Below are 18,423 nucleotides of genomic sequence, written 5' to 3' on the forward strand. Positions count from 1 at the left end.
AAAACTTTAAAAAACCCCAAAATATGTTAGTTATATTGGTAACATATCTGATTCACTTCATGGACCAAGCTCTTATCTTGTTGAAAATAATTATTAGAGTTTGCAGACCAGCATTTTAAGTAGCACTGTCCTGGATAATATATGATGTATGAGCACAAAGATATAGCCTCAAAGGCCTGAAATTTAGGCAAGTATATTCTTAAGAAAATAATTCAGGTTATGGAAAAGCATGATGCCATGATGTCATTTATGAAAAATTTGTGCACATGGTGTGTGTGCCTATGTGTGTGTGTATGGACTGCTGACTAGAAGAATGAGCTTCAAAATAATAACTATGGTTATTTTGGGGTAGTAGGATTTTAGGAGATTTTAACATTTTTATAATTTATTATACTGTTTGTATAATGTTGTTGTTGTTTTACAATAACCATGCATCATTGCCCTCAGTATACTGGAAACTACAAGGTATCTCTGAAATCTGGAAATTAGATGGAATGAAGCAAAAGATAGAAATCACAGCCCCAAATGCCCAGCATAGGATTGCTATAAAAGTTGCTCTACTTTCAGAGGTGGCAAAGGAATAGGGAGCCTAGAGTCAACCAAGAGAATGATTAGTTGGGTACCACAGGAGGAACACATACTACTGCCCATGGCCTCTTCTTACTCTCAATGCTTAGCAGTAGCAATAGAAGCAAGTGATTTTATATCAAGGCAGTATGTGTGAAAGGTCAAGTCAGAAGGTTGGGACAGTTCCCACAGGTAGTAGGCAATACCCAGGAAGAACAAGAAGCACACAAACTCAGGAAACCAACACTTCACCAAAAATATGAGCAGACTCTCTTCAAATTCACTACTGGCTGGAGTATAAGATGTCCCAACTCTGGCCTCACCAAGCATTCTAAATTTGCACAGTAGAATGTCTAACAAGGAATCTCAAAATCAAACATGTGCACACAACAAAGAAACACCATCAAATATTTGAAGAAAACTTATTAAAAGTGAATTATAGAAAGTAATATTGGAGGCAGTCCAAGATGGCAGTGTAGAAGGCCCTGAATTCAGGTCTTCCCATGGACACATTGAATCCACACCTAAATATAAAGCAAGTCCTACAGAAGAAGAACTGAGGGCTAATTGAATACCTTCTGTACAACAAAGAATAGAGGAACCACATATAGAAGTATAGGAGAAAAAGAGACATAGTAACAATGGGAACCTCATCCCTAACATGATGACCTGAGGTAAGGAGGGATGTTACTGAGGGACCTGTGTACAAGGGAAATCCCATAAGGCTGTCAGCTGATTTTTTTCAGCAGAAATATACAGGACAGAAGGGAGTGACAATGACAAGATACATTCAAAGTACTGAAAGGAAAAAAAAAAACTTACAACAAGAATACTCTACTTAGCAAGGTTATCATTCAGGATTGAAAGAGAGATAGTTTCCTAGACAAGCAAAAGCTAAAGGAGTTCATTACCACTAAATCAGCCTTACAAGAAATGTTAAAGGGCTTTCTTTAAATTGAAAAGAAAAAGTCATAACTAGAAATAGAAAATATATGAAAGAAAAAACTCTCACTGGTAAAAGCAAATCTACAGTAAAGGCAGTAAATCAGCCACTTAAAAAGTCAGTATGAAGGTTAAAGACAAAAATAGTAAAATCAAATATAACTACAATAAGTAGTTAAGGGATACACAAAATGAAAATGTGGAAAATAAGACATCAAAAACATAAAATATGTTGGGAGAGTAAAAATGTAGTGTTTTTAGAATGTGTTTGAACTTAAGCCACTATCAGCTTAAAATAGACTGTATATATATATATATTATAAAACTTACACTTATATATTATATATAAATGTATATTTAAGGTAAATATATAAATATATATTTATAAATATATTTCTTTCAGAGTAACCACAAACCAAAAACCTACAATAGATACAAAAAAAAAAAAGAAACCTAAATATAACACTAAAGAAAACAATCAAACCACAAGGAAGAGATCAAGAGAAGAAAGGAACAGAAAAGAATACAAAAATAACCAGAAAACAATGAACAAAAATGGCAATAAATAATAATTACTTTAAGTGTAAATGGACTAAATGCTCCAATCAAAAGGCATGGGTGACTGAATGGATAAAGAAAACAAGACGCATCTGCATGCTGTCTACAGAGAGTCACTTCAGATCTGAAGATAGACAGATTGCAAGCAAAGAGGTGGAAAAGCATACTCAGTGCAAATGCAAAGACAGCTGGCTTAGCAATACTCACAATAGACAAAATCAACTTTGTCAACTGTTTACATCAATGGATACATCATCCACACAGAAAATCAATAAGGAAATATTGACCTTAAATGACACATTAGGGGTGCCTGGGTGGCTCAGCCAGTTAAGTGTCTGCCTTTGGCTCAGGTCATGATCCTGGGGTCCTGACATTGAGCCCCATATCAGGGCTCCCTGCTCAGTGAGGAGCTTGCTTCTCCCTCTCCTCCCTGCTCATGTTCTCTCATGCTATCTCTGTCTCTCTCTCAAATAAACAAATAAAATCTTTTTAAAAAAAATGACACATTAGGGATGCCTGGGTGGCTCAGTGGTTGAGCATCTGCCTTCAGCCCAGGGCATGGCCCTGGGGTTTTAGGATTGAGTCCTACAGCAGGCTCCACATGGGAAGCCTGCTTCTCCCTCTGCCTATGTCTCTGCCCCTCTGTCTTTCATGAATAAATAAATAAAATTGTTTTATAAAATGACACATTAGACCAGATGGACTTAGTAGATATAAACAGAACATTTCATCCCAAAACTAGAGAATACACATTCTTTTTAAGTACACATGTAACATTACCCAGAGTAGATTGCATGTTAGGACACAAAACAAGTCTCAATAAATTTAAAAAGATTGAAAATATTTTAACATCTTTTCTGACCAGAACAATACAAAATTAAAAATCAGGTACAAGAAGATAATTGGAAAAACACAAAAACATGAGGACTAAATAATACATTACTAAATAATAAATCAGTCAATGAAGAAATAAAAAAATATTTTGAGGCAATGAAAATGGAAACACAACTTTCCAAAATCTATGGGATACAGCAAAAGCAGTTCTAAGAGGGAAGTTTGTAGTGATACAGGTGTACATCAAGAAAGAATAATTCCAAAAAAAAAAAAAAAAAGAAAGAATAATTCCAAATAAATAATATAGCTCTATACCTAAAGGAACTAGAAAAAGAAGAATAAAGAAATAAACAAAACCCAAAGTTAAAGAAAGAAATAATGAAGATTACAGTGAAAATAAAGAGATGGAGATTAATAATAGAAAAGATCAATGAAACTAAAAGCTAGTTCTTTGAAAAGATAAGCAAAATTGAAAAACCTCTATTTAGACTCATCAAGAAAAAAGAGGGCATACCTAGATAAAATCAGAAGTAAGAGAGAACTGACTATAGAAATACAAAAAATCATAAGAGATTACTATGAACAATTAAATATGAACAAATGGGAAAATCTAGAAGAAATGAACAAATTCCTAGAAACACGCTAGCTTTTAAAACTGAATCATGAAGTAATAGAGAGTCTGAATAGATTAATTATGAATAATGAAAAGTGAATCAGCAATCTAAAAACTTGCTTTAAAAAAGGCTCAAGACCAGATGGCTTTACAGGTGAATTCTATCAAACATTTAAAGAAGAGTTGGGGCAGCCCAGGTGGCTCAGTGGTTTAGTGCCGCCTTCAGCCTGGGGTATGATCCTGAAGACCCAGGATAGAGCCCACGTTGGGCTCCCTGCATGGAGCCTGCTTCTCCCTCTGCCTGTGTCTCTGCCTCTCTCTCTCTCTGTGTCTCTCATGAAAGAAGTAAAATCTTTAAAAAAATAAAATAAAATAAAATAAAATAAAATAAAATAAAATAAAATAAAGAAGAGTTGGTACTTATCAAATTACTCCAAAAAATTGAAGAGGAAGGAATGGTTCCATACCCATTTTACAAGGCCAGCATTACCCTTATACCAAAATCAGACAAAGACAAAACAAAAAAGAAAATTACAGGCCAATATCCCTGACGAACATAGATGAAAAAATCCTCAACAAAATATTATCAAACTAAGTTAAAAAATACTTTAAAAAGATAATATGCCATAATCAAGTGGGAATTATTCCAGGGATGCAAGGATGATTTAACATCCACAAGTCAGTAAATATGATACACCATGTTATAAAATGAATGATTAAAATCATATAATCAATTCAAGAGATTCAGAAAAAGCATTTGACAAAATTCAACATTAATTTATAATAAAAAATTATCTACATGGTGGGCAGAAAAGGAACATACCTCTACATAATAAAGACCATATATGACAAGCCCAGAGATAACATCATGCTTAATGGTGAAAAGCTGGAAGTTCTTCCTGTAAGATCAGTAACAGGACAAGGATGCCCACTCTCACCACTTTTATTCAACATAGTATTAGAAGGCCTAGTCAGAGCACTTAGGTAAGAAAAACAAAATTAAAGGTATCCAAATTAAAAAAGAAGAAGTAAACTATCACTATGTGCAGACTACATGATATTATATAGAGAAAACCTGAAAGATCCAGTAAATAACTGTTGGAACTAATAAAGGGATTCAGTAAAGTTGCAGCATACCCAATCAGTATACAAAAATCTGTTGCATTTCTACACACTAACAAAAAACTGTCAGAAAGAGAAATAAAGTGGATCCCTGGGTGGCTCAGGGGTTTAGTGCCTGCCTTTGGCCCAGGGCGTGATCCTGGAGTCCCGGGATCGAGTCCCACATTGGGCTCCCGGCATGAAGCCTGCTTCTCCCTCTGCCTCTCTCTCTTTTTCTCTCTCTCTGTTTCTCATGAAATAAATAGATAAAATCTTTTTTTTTTAAGATTTATTTATTTATTTATGATAGACATAGAGAGAGAGAGAGGCAGAGACACAGGCAGAGGGAGAAGCAGGCTTCATGCCGGGAGCCCAATGTGGGACTGGATCCCGGGACTCCAGGATCACGCCCTGGGCCAAAGGCAGGCACTAAACCGCTGAGCCACCCAGGGATCCCCAGATAAAATCTTTAAAAAGAAAGAAAGAAAGAAAAAAAATCTAATTTACAATTGCATCAAAAAGAATAAAACCTAGGAATAAATTTAACCATGGAGGTGAATGACCTGTACACTGAAAACTATAAGACATTGATATAAGAAATTCAAGACAAAAACAAATGGAAAGATATTCCATACTTATGGATTGGAAGAATTAATATTGCTAACGTGTCCATAGTATTCAATACAATCTATACAGTCAATGCAATCCCTATCAAAATTCCAATGACATTTTTCACAGAAATAAACAATCCTAAAATTTGTATGGAACCACAAAAGACTTAGAATAGCCAAGGCAATCTTGAGAGAGAACAAAGCTGGAGGCATCACTCTCCTCTATTTGAAACTATATATATATATATTTTTAAAGATTTATTTATTTATTTATTTATTTATTTATTTATTTATTCATTCATTCATTCATTCATTCATTCATGAGACACACACACACACACACACAGAGGAAGAGAGAGAGGCAGAGACACAGGCAGAGGGAGAAGCAAGCTTCATGCAGGGAGCCCGACGTGGGACTTGATCCCAGGTCTCCAGGATCATGCCCTGGGCCGAAGGTGGCACTAAACCGCTGAGCCACCCAGGGTGCCCCTATTTGAAACTGCATTAGGAGACTGTCGTAATTAAAACTGTATGATGCTGGCATAAAAATAGACACATAGATCAATGAGCACAAATATACGCCCACGCAGAGATGGTCAATTAATTTACAAGAAAGTCAAGAATATACAATGGGGAAAAGACAGTTTCTGCAATAAATGGTTCTGGGGGAAAAAATAAATGGTTTTGGGAAAACTGGATAGCTACATGCAAAATAATGAAGCTACAACATTATCTTATATCATACACAAAAATCAACTCAAAATGGATTAAAGACTTGAATGTAAGACCTAAAACCATAATACTCATAGAAAAAAACATAGGTGATAAGCTCCTTGACATCATCTTGGTAATGGTTTTTTGGGATTTGACACCAAAAGCAAAGACAAAAAATGTAAAAATAAACAAGTGGGACTACATCAAACTAGAAAGCACAGCAATGGAAACAAACAAATGAAAAGGCAACCTACCAAATAGGAGAAAATATTTACAAATCACATATACGGGGTTAATATCCAAAATATATAAAGAACTTATACAACTAAAAAGCAAAAACACCCAAACAGTCCGATTTTAAAATGTGCAGAGTATCTGAATAGATATTTTCCCCAAAACACCATACAGGTGGTCAACAGGTACATAAAAATATGCTCAAAAATCACTAATCATCAGGGAAATACAAATCAAAACCATAATGAGATATTACCTCATGTTTGTTAGAATGGCTGCTATCATAAAGAAAAAATAACAAGCACTGGTAAAGATATAGAGAAAAGGAAAATCCTTGTGCCACTAATCCTGTTGTTAGGAATGTAAATGGGTGCAGCCACTAAGAAAAACAGTATGGAGATTCCTCAAAAAATTGTGATGTATTTCCCTCTTAGGATGCCTTTGTTGTAACCCAAAGATTTTGAACAGCTGTACTTTCATTTTCATTAGTTCCCATGAATCTTTTTAATTCTTCTCTAATTTCCTGGTTGACCCATTCAGTTCCTCAAAAATTAAAAACAGAATTACAAATGGTCCATCAATTCCACTTCTGGGTATTTCTCCAAAGAAAATGAAAATTGTGACTTGAAAGAAAAAAAATATCCGCACCCCATGTTCACTGTAGCACCATTTACAATAGCCAAGATTCAGAAACAACCTAAGTGTCCATCAATGGATAAAGAAAATATGGTACACACACACACACACACACACACACACACACACACACACACAGAGGATTATTATTCAGCCAAAAGAAAGAAAAAAATCCTGCCATTTGTGACAACATGGATGGACCTTGAGGATATTATGCTAAGTGAAATAAGTTAGAGAAAGAAGACAAATACCATATGATATCACTTATATGTGGAATCTTAAAAAAAAAAAGCTGATAGGTACAGAGAACAGATTGGTGGTTGCCAGAGGTAGAAGTTAAGGGATGGGTAAAATGGGTGAAAGGTGCCAAAAGTCATAAACTTCCAGTTATAAAATAAATAAGTCCTGAGGATGCAATGTACAGCATGGAGACTATAGTTAATAATACTGTATTGCATATTTGAAAGTTGCTAATAGATTAGATCTTAAAAGTTCCTATCACAAGAAAAAAATTGTAATTATGTATGGTAATGGATGTTAACTAGATTTTTTGTGGTGATCATTTCACAATATATACAAACATAGAATCTTTATGTTGTATACCTTACACTAATATGTTATATATGTTAATTATACTTCAATAAAAAATATAAAGTACAAGTAGTATCACATCTTTGGTTTGTTATAGAAATGACATAATGAAACACCCAGATTATTGCCTGGTATAGAAGAGACACTCAAATAAATATTTGTTCTTGTTATTCATATATTCTACTTTCTAAGAATTTATACTCCATTTATGGAGACAAGACTTTAAATAGCAAATCAAAGGTTGAAAAGGAATTTAAATAAGAGATAGTATAGAATATTATAAATACATATGGATTTAAATTTTCTAGAGTCAGAGAAAGACTCAGCATCCATGTAAGGTTTCCCAAATGTGTTATTATCATAGCTATTGTTTTTTTGTGCATACTCTGGACTTCTCTTCCTCCAGGTTCTACATAGGGATCCCCAGCAACACTGATCACACACATTAATTACCACTCTGCAAAACTCTTTCTTGCTTTGATCTACTACTAAATGATGTCAGTTCCAAAGTGTTCATCAATAGGACACACATATGATCATGTCTTCCTTATGGCTCCACCTATTTTGGCACAAGTTGACATGAACATGGTAGGGGAGTAATAGTGAATCTGCAAAACTAAGTTTATAACCCATCTGAGGTTAGAAAACTGCAGTGGGGCACCTTTTCATAGTTCACCAATATAGTCAGTGGGTTTACCAGCTCATAAACTTGGAGTGAATGTACAGAGGCTATCAAATTGGTGCCAGTTTTATACACCACAATTATGAAATTAGAATGACTAGAAAAATAAGAGTATGATGAGATACTGGAGGGGAGAACATGACTTCTCTTGCTCCCTTGTAAATGGAATTAATATTGGCTGTATAATGTTTATGTGGCTCATATAACTGAAGTCTCACAGGGGGGAAGAAGGGAAGCTGCTCCAATAAACTGATGCCCACAACAAATAGTATGAAAGAAGAATCCTCAGGGTAGAGTCAAGGCGTAAATTGCTCCAGGTTGGTAAATAGCTGCTATGGCATGAACAGCAATCATGGCCTCTTTTTCTTTTTAAGATTTTATTTATTTATTCATGAGAGACACAGAGAGAGAGAGAGAGAGATTGGCAGAGACACAGGCAGAGGGAGAAGCAGGCTCCATGCAGGGAGCCTGACGTGGGACTCAATCCGGGGTCTCTAGGATCAGGCCCTGGGCCGAAGGTAGCACTAAACCACTAAACCACTAAACCACCTGGGCTGCCCCCAATTTGTTCTTTATAGTTAAGCACTTGTTTCTTGGTTTGTTACTCTCTATTTTCCCTTTGCTCATTTGTTTTGTTTCATAAATTCCACGTATGGGTAAAATCATAGTATCTGTCTTTCTCTGATTGACTTATTTCACTTAGCATAATATTCTCTAGCTCCATCCATGTCATTGCAAATGACAAAACTTCATTCTTTTTTATGGCTGAGTGATATTCCATTATATTGGAAGATTGACCACATCTTCTTTATCCATTCTTCAGTTGGTGGGCACTTGGGCTCTTTCCATAATTTAGCTATGGAAGGGAATGCTGCTATAAACTTAGGGGTATATGTATCCATTTGAATTAGTATTTTTGTATTCTTTGGGTAAATACCTAGTAGTGCAATTGCTAGATTGGAGGGTAGTTCCATTTTTAACTTTTTGAGGAACCTCCATACTGTTTTCCAGAGTTACTGCATCAGTTTGCATTCCCACTAACAGTGCATGAGGGTTCCTTTTTCTCCAAATCCTCACCAATACTTGTTTCTTGTGTTTTTTATTTTGGCCATTCTGACAGATACAAGGTGATAGCTCATGGTAGTTTTGATTTGCATTTCACTGATGATAAGTGATGCTGAGCATCTTTACATATGTCCATTGGCCATCTGTATGTTTTCTTTGGAAAAATATCTGTGTCTTCTGCCCATTTTAATTGGCTTATTTGTTTTTGGGTGTTGAGTTGTATCAGTTCTTTATATATTTTGGATACCAACCCTTTTTTGGATATGCCATTTGCAAATATCTTCTCCCATTCACTACGTTGCCTTTTAGTTTTGTTGTTTCCTTTGCTGGGCAGAAATGTTTAATTTTGATATAGTCCCAATAGTTTTTTGTTTTTATTTCCATTGCCTTAAGAGACATATCTAGAAAAGTGTTATAGCTGATGTCAGAGAGATTCCTGCCTATGTTGTCTTCAAGGGTTTTTATGGTTTCAGGTTTCACATTTAGATCTTTAATCCATTTTGAATGTATTTTTTTTTTTTTATGATAGTCACAGAGAGAGAGAGAGAGGCAGAGACACAGGCAGAGGGAGAAGCAGGCTCCATGCACCGGGAGCCTGATGTGGGATTCGATCCGGGTCTCCAGGATCGCGCCCTGGGCCAAAGGCAGGCGCCAAACCGCTGCGCCACCCAGAGATCCCTTGAATGTATTTTTGTATATGGTGAAAGAAAGTAGTCCAGTTTTCCTAGGACCATTTGTTGAGCAACCATTGTTTTGTTCTCTATATTTATAACTCTGATTCTTCTTTTTGTTGTTTATTCATTTTTTAAAGTTTCACATATGAGTCAAGTCATATGGTATTTGTCATTCTCAGTCTGACTTATTTCACTTAGCATTATACCCTCTAGGTCATCAATGCAGTTACAAATGGCACAATTTCATCCTTTTTTATGTCTGCATTATATCACACATATTTTCATTAAAAGATATGTATATAGCAAAAATTAATTAGGAGGGGAACACTGGCAATTTTTGTGTCTGCCATGGTTGTAATGCACCAATATTCTCTTAGAATGAGCATTCTATCTTAAACTGTGTCCAAAGTATACCAGATATCTTAGTATTTTAAGCAAATATTTCTCTAATTTAAAGGTGGATGCTTTCACCAAAACTGGCAGCATAAGACCATACATAAAGATATCTGTAAGTGCTACATCTAACATTAAAATTTTCTTAGTTTAAAATTGTAAACAGGGCAGCCGGGGTAGTTTAGCGCCACCTTCAGCCCAGGGCCTGATCCTGGAGACACAGGATGGAGTCCCACATCAGGCTCCCTTCATAGAGCCTGCTTCTCCCTCTGCCTGTGTGTGTCTCTGCCTCTCTCTCTCTCTCTCTCTCTCTCTCTGTGTGTGTCTGTCATGAATAAATGAATGAAATCCATAAAAAATAAAATAAAATAAAATAAAATAAAATAAAATAAAATTGTAAACAAATAAGTAAATACATATATAAGGACAGCAGTATTATAGGAAATATCCCCAGACTGGAAACTGCCCAAATGCCCATCAATAGAATGGATAAATAAATTGTACATTTACACAATGCAACATGATAATGGCAAAGAGAATAACCTACAACTAGACATAAGAATGTGAAAACATTTGAAAAACATAATGTTTAATAAATGAAGCCATCACAAAAGAGCACATATTATATTGTTTTATTTACATAAAGTAGAAAAACAGGATATGAAAACAATTGTAGGGAGGAATAGTGATTAGTAAGAGGCATGAGGGTGCAAGGACTCTGGGATACTGGTGAGCAGGACCAGCTATATAGTTTGCAGGGCCCAGTGCAAAAGAAAAATGTAGGAACCCTTGTTAAAAATTACTAAGAATTTCAAGACAGCTACAGTAGAGCATTAAATCAAGTGCAGAGACCTTGTAGATATGGGCCCCATTGCAATTGCACAGGTCAGCATTCATGAAGCCTGCCTGAGAGTAATGTTTTTAACCCTGATATGGGTACTGGTCTCATGGATATTTCAGTTCATAAAATTCAGTGAGCTATATGAGTATGTGCCTTTTTCTGCATGTATGCTTTACTTCAATAAAAAGTGGAAACACAAAAATTTTTCACTTTTCTTTGTTTTGCTTCGTTTTATCCAAGGTAGTAAATTGGCATTAATATATTTACATTTTGCTGCCAGTTTTACATTCCCCTCTCTTTCCACTTTTGGAGAAAATCTGAATTTTATCTCAGAATAATTTCTAATTGATTTATAATGATTGCGAGTGGCAGTTGCTCTGTAAGTAAAAGCAAGTGAGATAAACCAAATAAGTATATATGTATTTTTTTTAAACGTGTGGTTTTTTTTTTAACTTTTTATTTATTTATGATAGTCACAGAGAGAGAGAGAGGCAGAGACATTGGCAGAGGGAGAAGCAGGCTCCACGCACCGGGAGCCCGACGTGGGATTCGATCCTGGGTTACCAGGATCGCGCCCTGGGCCAAAGGCAGGCGCCAAACTGCTGCGCCACCCAGGGATCCCAAGTATATATGTATTGAAGTTTTTTTCAGCTGATATTCTCATTCTTTAGTAATGCCAGTCACATCTCACCATTGAAACCTAAAAGCAAACCAGAAAGAAACCTCTGGAGTGGCTATCTGTCTTTGTGGACACTTGATATTTTTTGAACACTATTTCTGTGTATTGGTGATTTTGCAACTCTTCAGGACGACCAGAACTCACCTTTCCAGCTTCTCTTGTGGCTACCGTGTCCCATGATTAGGTCCTAACAATCAGATGCAGTCAAGCAAGGCTGATTAGGAAGAGCGCTTCATAAGGAAGGAGGAGGAGTATAGAATGGCCTTGCTTGACAGTGGAACCTTAAGTTGGCAGATATCTCAGTGAAAGTGTTGCCTATCAGCAGATGAATTGCTAGCTGTGTAGCCTCCAAGCCTGATTCTCTTGCTATCTCAAGGAATCTATAAGCTACCTCATGTCCTTTAATAAATCTCTTTTCCTAAAACAATCTGGAAAAGGTCCTATTGTTTGTAGCCAAGAACCCTAATATTACCTCACTCACTGGCTCTCCCCTATAATATAGATATTCTAGAATTTATCAGACATTGTTGTCTTTTATTATCAAGCCTTTGCCCATTATGTTTCCAGTGTAGGATGCAATCTGTTAAAGAACCCCGAGGTAACAGAAGCTCTCTCTGGGTGTTTTTTTGCTCTTTTCAATATGAGGTACTTGTTGCCTCTTGGTTTGCAGCCCAGCATCCTTACTTGCCAATTCTTAGAATGTCCTGATACCCTCATATAGTTGTACAGCTCTAATAGCTGATACCACATTGTCCTTGGTTATTCTCATAGTGGTTGTCCTCTTTATATGGTGAATGCTTCAGGGACAGTGATTTTACCTTGCTCAGCTTTGATCACTTGGGTCCCAGGTTAAGGCCCAGAACATAGTAGGTGTCCAACAAATGTTAATCGAATGAATACCTCTCAGGGCAAACATAAATCTATCAAATTAATTTCACTCAGGTTGATTTATTAAACATCTATGCCAATTGAAGTTAAAAAGGCCATGATTGGGGCAGCCCAGGTGGCTCAGCGGTTTAGCATCGCCTGCAGCCCAGGGCGTGATCCTGGAGACCCAGGATCAAGTCCCACATTGGGCTCCCTGCATGGAGCCTGCTTCTCCCTCTGCCTGTATCTCGGCCTCTCTCTCTCTCTCTCTCTCTCTGCCCGTGTCTCTCATGAATAAATAAATAAAATCTTAAAAAAAGAAAAGGCCATGATTGGAGGATCCTTGGGTGGCTCCGTGGTTTGGTGCCTGCCTTCGGCCCAGGGTGTGATCCTGGGGTCCCAGGATCGAGTCCCACGTCGGGCAAAATAAGGAACAAACTGATGGTTATCAGAGGGAGATGGGTGGGAGGATGGGGAAAATAGGGTATGGGAATTAAAGAGTACACTTATCATGATGAAAAGAAAGAAAAAATAAAGGTGAAATAGTAAAAAAAAAACAAAAACTCCAAAACAGAAAACAAAAACAAAATCATGGTTGCCAGAGGGGAGGTAGGTAGGGGATAGGAAAATGGGTGAAGGGGAATGGGAGATACAGGCTTCCAGTTATGGAACAAATAAGTCATGGGAATAAAAGGCACAGCATAAGTAATATAGTCAATGATACTGTAATAGTGTTGTATGGTGACAGATGGTAGCTACACTGTGGTGAGCATAACATAATATATGAACTTGTTGAATCACCATATTGTACACCTGACACTAATGTAACATTGTGTCAACTACATTCAAATGAAAAAATTAAGTTAAAATTTAAAGAAAAGAAATATGTGAGCATTTCTCTTATACATATACCTAAAAATGGAATTGCTGGGTCATTGGGCATGCACGTGTTCAGCTTTAGTAGATACTGCCAAGCTGCTTTCCAAACTATATAAAAGTACACTCCCAGCAGCAGCCTTTGAAGTTCACCTCCTAGGTAGGCCTTGTTTTAAGTCCTATACTATGATGACATCTGCTGGTGGTTAGTGTGACCCTCTTACAATGAAGCTGTTAAATGTAGGAAATAACAGTTCTTTTTAAGATGTTAAGATTTTACGTTTTCCACCTTAGATTCAGTTGAATGTGTTCATTCTTATGTTTTCTGTTATGCATCTTCAGAGGAAAATTCAAGTGCATAAAGAATACCTGTTAAATATGTACAGAACTTTCTACAACAGAGCAGCTATAGTATCAAGACCCATGGCAAGGATCAAAAGAGGTTAGCAGGGCAGCCCGGGTGGCTCAGCGGTTTAGCGGTTTAGCACCGTCTTCAGCCCAGGGTGTGATCCTGGAGACCTGGGATTGAGTCCCAGTCGGGCTCCCTGCATAGAGCCTGCTTCTCCCTCTGCCTGTGTCTCTGCCTCTCTCTTTCTCTCTCTGTTCTCTCATGAATAAATAAATAAAATCTTTAAAAAATACTTTAAAAAAAGAGGTTAGCATAGAATATTCTGTATTTCAAATTTTAGTCTTACCAAATTTTCCATACCAAAATGCTCAAGTGCTATTGGCAATTCATCTGGTGTTTAACATATTTGGAGAAAGCCTACTATGTACTAGGAATAGAGTAGTTGTTGAGGACTCTATGTTGAATAATATAAGTATGGGCCCTTCTCTCTGGGAGCTTACTATCTAAGCTGGCAGAGAATGATATAAGTTCTACTTAAAAGTGTGACCACTAGTAAGATAGGTCCATATATTATTGGTTAAAGATGTACTCTCAAGCTGGACTGCTGGGGTTTGGAGTCTGACCCCATACTTAATAGCTTACTGATATAGAGCACATTTTTAAAAAACTATTTTGTACCTTGTTTCTTCAGACCTAAATAACAGACCGGACCTCATAATGGTTTTGTGAAGATTAAATGAGTGTAAATGTACTTAGCATTAGTGACTGGTACATAAGTGCCATTTGAGGCTGTTGCCATTATCACTGTTTTTAGGGAAGTTTAGAGTTAGAAAAGTTAGAAGGGGATAAAAAGGAATAAAGATTGCATTTGAATGTCTGGGTCAGGTAGACTTTGCTTAAAAAGAGAGAAGATGATTTCCTTGATCAAGTAATGCATATGGAACTTACTAATTGCAAGCATTAGTGAAGGAGTGGAATTCTGCACATACCTTCTTAGTTCTATCTCTGTTCCAATTATCCATTGCTGCATAACAAATTATCCTAAAACTTACTAGCTGAAGACAACAGTTTATTATAGTTCCTCATGGTTCTATGTGTTGATTCTGCTTAGCCGGATGCGTCTCATGTAAAGCCCCTCGTTTGATTGGAATCAGATGCTAGCTAAGGCTAGAGTTTTCAGAAGGGTCTACTGGGAGTGATGTCCAAGATGATGCATTCACAAAGCTGGCAGTTAATGTTTGGCTGTTGATAGGGAACAAAAGTAAGTCCATTGACTAGAGCATCTACATATGGCTTGAGCTTCTCACAGAATGGCAATGGGGTCCCAGGAAAAAGATTCCCCCAAAGTGAGCATTCCAAGGGCCCAGGTGGAAGCTGCAAGGTTTCTAAGATCTAGCTACATGTTTTACATCCCAGAATGCCACTTCCGTCACACTCCATTGGTCACACAGAGCCAGCCCAGATTCTGTGTGGGATGTGACTGCATAAAAGGAAGAATACCAGGAGGTAGGGAACGATGGGGGCCACCTTGTAGACTGGCTACTATTACCAGGAATTCACACACTGGGGGTGAAGTCAGAGTCACAGGCTGTAACTCAGACTCTATCATCAACTAGCTAGTCATGCTCTAGGACTCGACTTTCTCACTTGTAAGTTGAGAGAACTAGAATAGATGATCACTAGTATCCCTTGTGGCTCTATGATTCTCCATCTATTTCTCAGTCACTAAATGTCTTTTTATTTTAATCTTTTGTTTTTAGTCCATTTAATAATACTATTTCATGAAGATATTGTTTATATTTATTAGATGTTATTTGTAAAAGCCTACAAAATTTTGTAAAAGTAATTAACAATTGGAATCAAATATGTTCTTTATGGAGAACTTCAAGCCACCTAATTCTGGTATGCAGCCCTATTATCTTACTGAAATTAAAAATTGTATCAGATAAATGGTAGATAATTTGCAAAGGACTCCTAAATTTTTATAATTATAATTAGTTTTAAACTCCAGTGTGCATGCATATATCATTGATTCTCAGAATTTTGAGTGAATTCCAACATTAGAGTTTTGCTGTTTAAACTAACATTTTAAGTTTAAACTAACAAAATCAACATTTATCAGAAACATAAAGAGGACTAGGAGTATCTTAAAGTACTGTACACAGTATAGAGCATAGCTTTAAGTAACTGTCTGCCAAAAATACCTTTTCACGGAGAGTGATATTTTCACAATTTAACAATGAATTCATTATGTGGAAGTGGGATACCTCTGGAGCTTCTTCCTCTTTATCCTGCCATCTCAGGTTCCCACCTTTTGCCCCAAGGTTTGATTCACTTGTTTGGATGCATGAGGCAGCCTGTGGATCTTCTGGAACCAGAAAAATCACATTATGCTCAACATCTTGCAGTTTTATGGGCAGAAAACTACAGGTGTTCCTTTGAGGTCTGGTATACTATAATGCTTGTCAAAAAAATTTTTCCCTTTATTGATGTCACAGCCTCAGAGCTGGAAACAATGAAAAGTTGGGTTATTTTCCAGAATGCTTCTCTTACGCCAGACAGACACCATTATCATCACCTTCTTGTTTCCATTCTCCTGCTGGGTACACCACACCCTACACTCTCTACACAGAGACTTTCTTTACTTTTCAGAATTGCAGTGTCTCACATCACATGCACTGGCACTGTTTTAGATTCTGCTGTGAGACTTTTCTAAATTGTCCCTATCTCCTTAGAATCTTATTTTGTAAGGAAGTTATTTACAAATTTTATTGTTATTGCTTTCAAAGAAAGCCTGTGTTATAGTAGTTTTTTGTTCAAAACAAATAAACTTTAGTTCAATTTAGTAAATGGGTGAGATTTTTGCAGGACTGCCAGTTAGCGAACCAATTTCCCTAATATGGTACAATTTGGAATGCCTGCAACACTTGTCTACTTTAATTCCTAAGCTGGCATGTGAAATTCAGAGCTAAAGTATAAATCTTTCAGGGTTTTAAACGTTTTATTAAGAGATAAATTGCCTGCCTTTGCCTTCTGAATCATTAACATAAAGGTACTTTATATAAAGAACAACACACCCTTATGAACCTCCCCACCAATGTTCACACTCACATATATGCAGATGTTAATCCCGCTAACATACACTTTCAAGTACCTCCACCACTTTCAAACTCATTTCAAAAATTGAACTCTATTTTAGATACTCAGCAGTCCTTAATGATGACTAAGATTTTTTTAAAAGATTTTATCCATTTATTTGAGAGAGAGAGAGAGAGCTCAAAACAGGCAGAGAGAAAGAATCTTCTTCAAGCAGACTCCCCACTGGGCCTGGAGCCTGACATGGGGCCCAATCCCATGACACATGAGATCATGCTAAGCCAGAAACCAAGAGTTGGATGCTCAACCACTGAGTCACTCAGGCACCCCTGACTAAGATTTATTATTTGGAGACTAATACATAGGGATGCCTGGGTGGCTCAGTGGTTGAACGTCTGCCTTTGTCTCAGGGCATGATCCTGGGATCTGGGATCGAGTCCCACACTGGGCTTCTTGCAGGGAGCCTGCTTCTCCCTCTGCCTATGTCTTGCCTCTCTCTCTGCTGTCTCTCGTAAATCAATCAATCAATCAATCTTTTAAAAAAGAAACTAATACATATATATTAATTTATCTAAAAAGAACCACAGCACACTTGACTACCAAAATTCACTAACTCCAGAGACAATGTCAACTTTAGAAAAAACGTTAGATGACCTATCCAATTCATACCCAAAACTGACAGAAATAACTTTATCTTGATCAATGGCCTCAGGCTATTTAGAGTAAGCTGAACCATTTGTAATGTTTAAAAATCCTACGAGCTTATTCTACCATCCATTAGTTCTATTTTTATGATCAAAGAAGTTTAAATGCAATGCTATAAACTTGAGAAGGGCAATTATAAAATGAAATTTACATGTGGCAGTGAAACTCAAGAATTTAATGTCTAATATTTCATTGTGTTTGAGTGAAATCATCTTCTAATTTAGATCAAAACTCCATTCTTAGTGAAAGAACATTATCAACAATAAATAAAAGCAGTAGTTTAAATTTCAAAGTGACTTTTTTACATGTAATTCTTGTGTTTAAGTCGTCTCATTTTCACAGAGACAATAGAGGTTGAGAAACAAGCATTGAACTCAAAGGCCTGAATTAGACTCTAATCACTGCCATACTGACTGAGTGACTCTGGGCAAGTTCATCTCTCTGAGTCTTTGTTTTGTCACTTATAAACTGAAAGCACTGGAGTAATATATTAGGACATAAGTTAATCTCTTTCTCTCATGTAGATGTCTGAGCATAAGCCTCCCAGGGTAGTGTGGGAACTTCAGGTAACAGGGCCCCAGACTCCTCTCATCTTGCTAGACCCTTTGTAGGATGTTGTCATCACCTACATGGTCCAATATGGCCCACTACCACCACTCTGCATTCCGCCCAGCAGATAAAGGGAATGGAAAGTGGAGGAAACTTATTACTTCAGCTTATATCCCATTGGTCAGAACTTAGTTACCTGGCCCAACTAGCTGCAAGGGATACATGGCATAGAAGTGTTTGTACTGG

This window comes from Vulpes lagopus, chromosome X (assembly GCF_018345385.1).
Source record: "Vulpes lagopus strain Blue_001 chromosome X, ASM1834538v1, whole genome shotgun sequence".
Taxonomy (NCBI): Eukaryota; Metazoa; Chordata; class Mammalia; order Carnivora; family Canidae; genus Vulpes; species Vulpes lagopus.